General features: G+C 51.0%; 1 long non-coding RNA gene across 1 annotated transcript; it reads left to right on the top strand.

Moving 5' to 3' along the window:
- The first annotated feature begins 695 nt into the window (after positions 1-695).
- Positions 696-7,398, top strand: LOC105521589. Its single transcript, XR_001003299.1, has 2 exons — positions 696-826; positions 7,161-7,398. It is a non-coding gene; the product is annotated as an uncharacterized LOC105521589 (long non-coding RNA).
- Positions 7,399-8,428: the final 1,030 nt, after the last annotated feature.

Here is an 8,428-nt window from a genome sequence, read left to right as displayed (position 1 = left end):
AAAAAAAAAAAAAAAAAGGAAATAAAAAACAATACTATATAACAACGATTTACATAGCACTTACACTGTATTAGGTATCGTAAGTAACCTCAATGTGATTTAAAGTATATGGGAGGATATGCATAGGTTATATGTAAATACTATGCTATCTTATATCAGGGACTTGAGCAACTGTGGCCTTTGGTATTCTTAGGAGCCTTGGAACCCATCCCTCAGGGATAGCAAGGGATGACTGTAGCCACTCCCGCTTCCTCCCCTCTCCTATCCCCTGCTAACGGCTAATGCGCTTTCTGTCTCTACAGATTTGGCTATTCTGGATATAGCCTCTAAAAGGAATCATGCACTATGTGGCTTTTTGTGTCTGACTTCTTTCACTTACACAATGTTTTCAAGGCTTATGCAAATACTGTTTTTCAGGTTTATGCAAATTGTAACATGTATAAGCGCTTCACTCGTTTTAAGGCTGAGTAATGGCCACATTTTGTTTATCTGTGCATCTGTTGATGGGCATTTGGGTGGTTCCCACCTTTTGGCTACCGTGAATAGCGCTGAACGTTGGAGTGCACGACTCTGTGTGGACATATGTTTTCATTTCTCTTGGGTACATACTTGGACACTGTGTTTATCACACCGTGAGAGATTCCAGGATGTCCACGCCTTGGGTACAGGGACATGGAAAGTTGCATTTTTTTTTTCAGAGCCATCCCCAGTGCGGGACACGCCGTTGACTTCCATGAGACAAACACCTACTTGGAAATCACAGTTTTTTTTTCTGTACCTTTTGACAGAGCAGGAATTTCCCAGCATTTCCCAGACAAAGACAGAGGTAAGTGTTGGATATGGAGCAGAGTTCAGATATGGAGACTCATCCCTGTATGTGACAGGGATGGGGATTTACCAAGAGAGGACAGTGGCCAGCCCGAGCCTGGGAGTTTGGTTGTTGGGTGGCAGAATTCATCTGACATGTGCCATTCTGGTGTGTCCTGGATCAAGGTTTGGGGCAGCCTGGGGTGGCTTCAGTTGTGGTCATCTGCAGCCTGTCTCCTCAAGTCCCCAGCCCCTAATACTGCTGGGTAATCCCTGGGCGTATCAGCCACGTAAATCTCACACCAAAAGGCGAGGCATGGTGGAAACATTTGGAAGTCCCTAGGATAACACGTGGAGCCTGGGGCAGCCTGGCCCAGCCTCTCAGGCCTAGACGCTCCCACTGGGCACAGCATGGAAGTGTGTGACATCCACGGTTGTCACTAGGAAGACAGCACTCGAGAAGGGCAGATCGTGACCTTGGGTTTCTGTGCAAAGACGACATACTCCCATGCATGGCCGTGTCCCTCAAATGCGTTGACATTTAGCATAACGTTTTTAAGGTCCATCCGTGCTGTAGCCTTTAACAAAACCCAGGTGTCCTCAGGAGGGGTTAGTCCAGGGACACCGCGAATGATGCTTGCTCACTAGCCGAACGTGACCCTGGGAGGAAGAAGGCGTACAAAGCGTGTGAGCTCTGGGAGCGAAGAGATATCTCATTGACAGAATCCCAAGGGTGTCAGAGGTTTCGAGATCATCCAGTAAGAAACTGAGGCACAGGTGTCGATGTGGCTCTCTGGGTCCTGGGACGGGGCCTGTCCCCCCTGCCAGGGTGGTGCTGGCTCTTGGCTGCCCGCCATCTTCCCTGCCTCACTGACCCAGCAAGGCAAAGATAAGAGAGAGTGTCTCCTCCTTTCAGACAGCGAGGCCAGGCATCATCAGGTTCCACACTGACATGGAGCCCCTCTCCATCAAGGCTTGGCCAGCAAAGGCCTGCGGTGGAGAAAGGTACTGAGAATTGTGGAACCAGTGTAGGGCGGTGGCCCCGACGTGTGGGCCATAGGGGCCATTTCCCTCCCTTTTTGGTACCTCCTTAGGGTCTGCTTGTCACAGTGTGGCCCTGGGACTGCCTTCCTGGGCATTGTAGGAAAGCTACATGGCAAGGCCCAGGCTGACCATCTAATCAGAGGACAGTACCCCTCGCTACCTGCAGACCCCGGGCAGGCATGTGGTGTCCCAGTGGGAAGAAGCGGCGATGCCCTGACGGGTGCTGAGGCCCACCTCTTGCGCTCTCCCTTCCCATGGGGGCCTCCATGCGGCTCCTCCTGGTGCCTCTTTGCAGCAGAATCTCACGAGTTGCACCTTTCTTGAGTCCCCTCCCTTCTTTCTTTGGATACTTGTCTGGTCTGGCAGTGGCCCTGACAGCTGGGCACGGGGGCCTATTCCACCTGGATCTCTTTGGGCTATATGGTCATCAGTGATGCACACTGACCCTTTTTCATAAGTGTTGCTGTCTCTGGGTAACTTATATTTATTTTTATGGAGTTTCGTTCTGATACCTCAGATGTCACTGTGGCGCAGATGCATCTCTGCGGACGTCACCGTGGTGTAAACGCGCCTTTGCGGACGTCATGGTGGCGCAGACGCGCCTCTGTGGATGTCGGGGGCAGGTGGATATTTGCGTTCCGCTGAAACCTGTCTGTGCTTGTGAGAGGATGACCACAAGCACGCTCGGGAGGAGCTTCAGAATTGCCTGGGTCAGGTGCAGCCTGGGGGTGGCACGGACTACGGAACACAAGAGACATCCAGGAGGCAGATGCAGTAGGTAGAGGCCATGCGCCTCACCGCCTGGGAGATGCAGGGAGAGGAGGATGTTTATGTCACTGAGTGGCTCGGGGAGCAGAGTTTCTGAGTCAGTTCAGCCAGCAGGAAACACTCCTATGGTGGCTGTGGGACCATGTTCTCCTGTTCCTGGTCACTGCAGAGGGGGCTGTGGCATCCCTCCGTCTGTAGCCCTGGCAGTGGGAGAGCTGCATCAGTGACTCCAACAACACGGCGTCCTGGGCCCGGGGAAGGCCGCCACAGAGCTGTGCTGCAGCACACGGAGGAGGCATGTTTGAGAAGGGACTAGACCTGGGCGACCTTTAGGTTCAGCCCCGCTTTGACAGGTGTGGCTCGAGGAATCCAGCGCCGGCAGCCGGGGCAGCGCAGGCAGGAGGAGCTGGGACTCTCACTCCCCGCAGGCCCTGCCACTCCTGCTGCTGCTGAATCCGTGTGTTCTGTTCCCTCAGAAGAAACTTCCAGTCCTTTTCCCCTGGGATTGGGGTCTCCTGGTCTCAGTCTGCAGTGGGAAACCCAGTAAGAGGCGCCCCCACCACTTTCCAGATTGTTTCTCCAGCAGGACCAGGGGCTGCAGCAGTGGTGCCCAAATTGCCCTCAGCCTCCCTTTCTGCTGTCCCAACTCCTGGGGCGCGGCCCTCCAGCGTCCCCCTGCCGCTGGGCACCCCAGCTCCCCACAGGGACTCTTGGTGCCTCCTGAGTGTGTGCCGGCAGCCTCTGACTTTTGAGCCAGTGCTTTCCTGACAATACCTCTGTGGCCTGAGTGGGTGGAAACTGAATCACCTACTTATGTTTATTTTCTTTTTTGCTTTTGGAATTTTTTTTTCCTGAGGTGAAATTCACATAACATAAAACTAACCGTTTCAAAATGAAGAATTCAGCAGCAATTAGTACTTACACACAGTTGTCCAGCCACCATCACGACCTACTTGTAACACACTTCCCTCACCCCAGGAGAAGACCCGAAGCTGGGCATGGTGGTGCGTACCTGTGGTCCCAGCTAGTCGGGTCCCAGCTGCTCGGGAGGCTGAGGCAGGAGGATCACTCGAGCCTAGGAGGTCGAGGTTGCAGTGAACCGTGATCGTGCCACTGCACTCCAGCCTGGGTGACAGAGCGAGACCCTGTCTCTAGAAACAAAAACAAAAGGAAACCCTGACCCCATGAACAGTCTCTCCCCTTTCTGCCTCCCCACAGCCCCTGGTCGCAGCTCTTCTGCCCTCTGTCCATGGATGACCTATTCTGTGGGTTTCATGTACACGGAATTGTATAATATATGGCCTTTTGTGCCTGGTTTCCTGCACTAAGCATAATATTTTCAAGGTTCATCTACATTGTCACGTGTCACTGCTTCAGGATTTGTTTTGCTTTTTTGTTTTTGAGACGGAGTCTTGCTCTGTCACCCAGGCTGCAGTGCAATGGCACAATCTCGGCTCACTGCAACCTCCACCTCTCGGGTTCAAGCGATTTTCCTGCCTCAGCCTCCTGAGTAGCTGGGATGACAGGCGTCCGCCACCATGCCTGGCTAATTTTTTATATTGTTAGTAGAGATGGGGTTTCGCCATGTTAGCCAGGCTGGTCTGAAACTCCTGACCTCAGGTGATCCGCCTGCCTCTGTCTCCCAAAGTGCTGAGATTACAGGCGTGAGCCACTGTGCCTGGCCAGGACGTTTTAAGGATGAATAATATTCATGTGTATGAATAGACCACACTTTGTTTATCTATCCATCTGTTGATGGACATCTGGGTTGCCTCCATCTTTTAGTGACTGTGAATAGTGATGCTATGAGCATATGTGTACCAGTTTTTGTTTGACTACCAGTTTTCAGTTCTTTTGGGTGTATACCTAGGAGCGGAATTGCTGCGTCATGTGGTAATTCTATGTTTAACTTTTTAAGCAACAACCAAACTGTTTTTCACAGCAGCTGCACCATTTTTCCTTCCCACTAGCAATGTATGAGTGTTCTAATTTCTCCACATCCTCACCAGCTCTTGTTATTTTCAGTTTTCCTTTTTTAAATTGCAGTTATCCTAGAGGTTGTAAAATGGTATCTCATTGTTTTTATTTGCATTTTCTTAATGACTGGTGATGTCGAACATCTTTTCATGTGCTTGTTGGCCATTTGTGTATCTTCTTTGGAGAAATATCTATTAAGGCCTTTGATCATTTTAAAATTGGGTTGTTCATCTTTGCTCTTGACTTGTGAGAATTCTTTTATATTCCAGATGATAGATCCTTATCAGACAGATGATTTGCGAATGTTTTCTCCCACTCTGTGGGTAGCCTTTTCACTGTCTTGATAATGCCTTTGATGCACAGACATGTTTCTCAAGGGATTTTATTCCCACAAGGTTAAAAATTACCATATTTCTCATACCTCACTTTTCTGACAAAATCCTGCTGAAAACTTTAACAATATTATTGAAGTTCGGTTTGAGCCTTTCTCCCAATAAAACACACAGTCCTCGAGGCTTTAATTTAATTTAACAATTAAATACTTGAACCCCTGCACACACTCGCACTGCTGGGGGAAGAGAGGGAGACGTGAAGACCTCTTCAATGGCACTGCCACCTAAAGGCAACGTGGCTGCGTGTGACCAAATGTGTCACCGGCTGTCAGGCAATGAAGTGGTCCAGTGGAGTCACTAGGGTGGGCATGATAGTTCCAACCAACCAGAGGTGGATGCACATGAGCCTGCACACAGTCTCTAGCCCACCTCATTTTTTTCGACTATAAAACTCAAGGCATGTGTAAAATAGTCACAGATACCCTAAGGAAGGCCCCTGTTAGGTTTATGGTGCCTTCAGGGTGGGTTAACTTCATAATCACTAGACTTCCACTCTCTCCCTGAGCAAAGAGCTGGCCCAGCACTCCAAGTCGGGAACTCTTTATGGATATTGATCTCTTCTCTGGAGATGAGCTGAGGACCAGACTGGAAGTATGAGTTGCGGGGCTGCTGGGGTTAAACGGGAAGAGAGCATGCTGGTGGGGGCTGCCAGGAGAGCTTGATGAGGGAGCAGTTCTCTGAGTGGGAGACTTGTTACTTGCACACCGAGCCTTCAATGACTGTGACATTTTGCTCCATGTCACAGCCTCGTGGAGCCTACAGAAAGGAGCTAGAGGTGCCTAGTGTAGGCTGGGAGGCCTCCTTTATTGAGGTGAGATCCATGGATGCTGGCGGGGGTTGGGGTGAACGCTGCCTCCCTGGAATAGAAGAAACCTTGGCAGCCCCGGTTGCAGGCTGGCTGGCCCTGCCTGGGCTGACTCTCCATTCCATGGCTCTGCTTGTCAGAGGAGGAAGTCAGGCAGACATGAGCGGAACTCGCCACCCCAGGAATGTCAGGCGGCCATCAGGTGGTGGTCAGGCAGTTGTTAAACTGTCTCTCTGACATGATCATTGGTTGCAGCTCACGCCAGGGGAAGAGCGTCTCCCAGTAAATAAAAAATACCTGAAACTGGTGATCAGGAGCTTCCTCATAAGCTCTCGAGTTGGGCGAGTGGGCTCAAGCGTGCGCACTAAGAGGCAAAATGGCGGATGTAGGAACTTCCTCTGGGGCGTTCAATGGTGAAGGAAAACCGCCCCAAAGGAGCATGCGCACAACCTCAGTGCGCCCGCTACACGTGCAGTCACCCTCCTGAGTGCTGACCCACACTGCTGCGTGGGGCTGTTGAGCCACAGCCCGCCCCAAGGGAAGAACTGAGGGAGGAGAAGAAAAAACCCCAGAACCCTGCCAATGGATAATCCCCACGCCCAGGGCTGAGCGGGCACTTGGATCGCTCACGTGGCACACTCAGCCCTCTTCCAAGGCTGCTCTAAAACTTTTTCAGGAAAGGAAAGGCTTCCTTTCACTCCTGCTCTAAAACTTTTTCAAAAATTCTCACTCCTGTCCTAAAACGTGCCTCAATCTCTCCCTCTGCCTTAAACCTACTTCTGCCCGGAATTCTTTCCTCTGACGAGGCAAGGATGGAGTTGCTGCAGACCCGTGCGGATTTGCTGCTGGTAACATACTTGTGGGCAAAGCCTGAAAAACCTCTTCCTGCCCTGGGCAAGGCAGATGGGGGGCACCAGGCTGGCTTTGCCCACCGTCTCCGATATCATCCAACACAGTCAGCCAGGTTGTGTGGTCCTCTCATCTACACTCTCATTTGCCAACAAGATGGTGTGGGCTATGCTGTCTTTGCACAGCAATCTGATCCCAGGGACATTTGTGTGGGTGTGTGTCCGGGAGCTGCATGTCTGCAGGTTCAGATCGCCGTCAGCTTTGCTGGAGAGTGTGGCTTCCTGCCATGGCACCACAGAAGAAGGCTGGCGGATTGGTCCCATTGCCTCTCATAGCTCTGTAGGGACACAGAGGGCCATGTGGACTGACAGCTGGACCCTTCATAAAGATGGCCTAGAAAATTAAGACACAGTCCTGTTGACAAAGCCCCTAGGCCTGCCCCCATCAGGCCTCATGGGTCCTCTTCAAGCCTAAGCCAAGGTTCTGAAATCATCTGTAATTTGAATTTGTATTTCTAGGCCACATTGACTGCATCCTTTCCATCAAGATTTAATTCTGAGAGTTTTGTCATTCCTGGGCGTTCCATTGTGAGGACTGCCAAGGGACGTAATGCCATGGGAGGAAATTTTCTTCTAAGCTGCAAGCCAGCTCTGGCTTCTGTAGTTTCTCCTTAGGATTGCAAGACAGTAGTCCCCTGTCCTTGAGGTCTTCTCCAGAAATATCTTAAAATAGCAAATAAAATAAGATATAAGCAAACAAAACCCGAACTTAACAGCTGACTCGATTTCTGTGCACCGGAAGCTGTGTTTTCCTCACCTTTTACAGCCCATTTTCCGGCTGACGTGTTGTCTTAGGGTGTGCACATCGAGACATTTCTCACCTTTTTTTGTAATTTCTCACCTATCTTCAAGTTGGGATCAATGCCCTTGAACTTCCAGGCCTGTGCCTGCAGAAGCTGCCCCTCCCTGTGTCTTCGGAGAAGTCCTGCTATGGGGACACAGAGCGGGAGAGGCAAAACACCATCAGCTACTATGACATGAAGCCTGTTGCTGGACCCAGAGGATATGAAGAGGGGGAAGGGGCGCCCAGTGCAGTCCATCCCATGCCCCGCTCAGACGTGCTCTGCCCTCCTGTTATGACTGGTCCATCACAGAGCCCCCTAGCTGGCAAGAATCGGCAACATTTGAGGCCTCTCGGTGTCAGTGTCAACTCAGACTCCGGATCCAACAGCCCTGAAATGTCTGCGTACTCCCTTTTCCCAGTGTATACTCTGACACAAGTCGGTAGGTTCCTTTAGGGAGAGGTTAGGGGACTCGGCCAGGTGCAATGGCTCCCACCTGCAATCCCTGCACTTCAGGGGGCTGAGGCAGGAGGATCACTTGAACCCAGGAGTCTAACATGAGCCTGAGCAACATAGTGAAACCCTGTCTCTATGTTAAAAAAAAAAATTAAGGGACTCTATCGAATATACTTACAGGGCCACTGTGGAGCTCTTTCTTAAGGAGGCCTGGGCTCCTCTTGTACTAATGGGCTCTGGGGCTATGAAATTGACTGAAGACGCTTTTTCATTGCAGTGGCTGATACCAACCTTCTGTTCACCAGCTCTGTATTTTCCCTTTTAGTGATACAGGTTAAGTCACCATGCTCATCCCAAAGGGCATTGGGCCTTCCTGTCATTATAGTAATCATGCCCCCTTAGCTACCAGCAGTGCAGGGCTACCCCCTGCCCTCTCTAACCTGTAGTCCTCTCATCTGTGTTGACACTCAGGAGGCCGTGGAGGACAGC

This window comes from Colobus angolensis, unplaced genomic scaffold (assembly GCF_000951035.1).
Source record: "Colobus angolensis palliatus isolate OR3802 unplaced genomic scaffold, Cang.pa_1.0 Scaffold1, whole genome shotgun sequence".
NCBI classification, from domain to species: domain Eukaryota; kingdom Metazoa; phylum Chordata; class Mammalia; order Primates; family Cercopithecidae; genus Colobus; species Colobus angolensis.
Note: the sequence above shows the minus strand (reverse complement) of the source record. Positions and strands in the feature narration are given on the sequence as shown.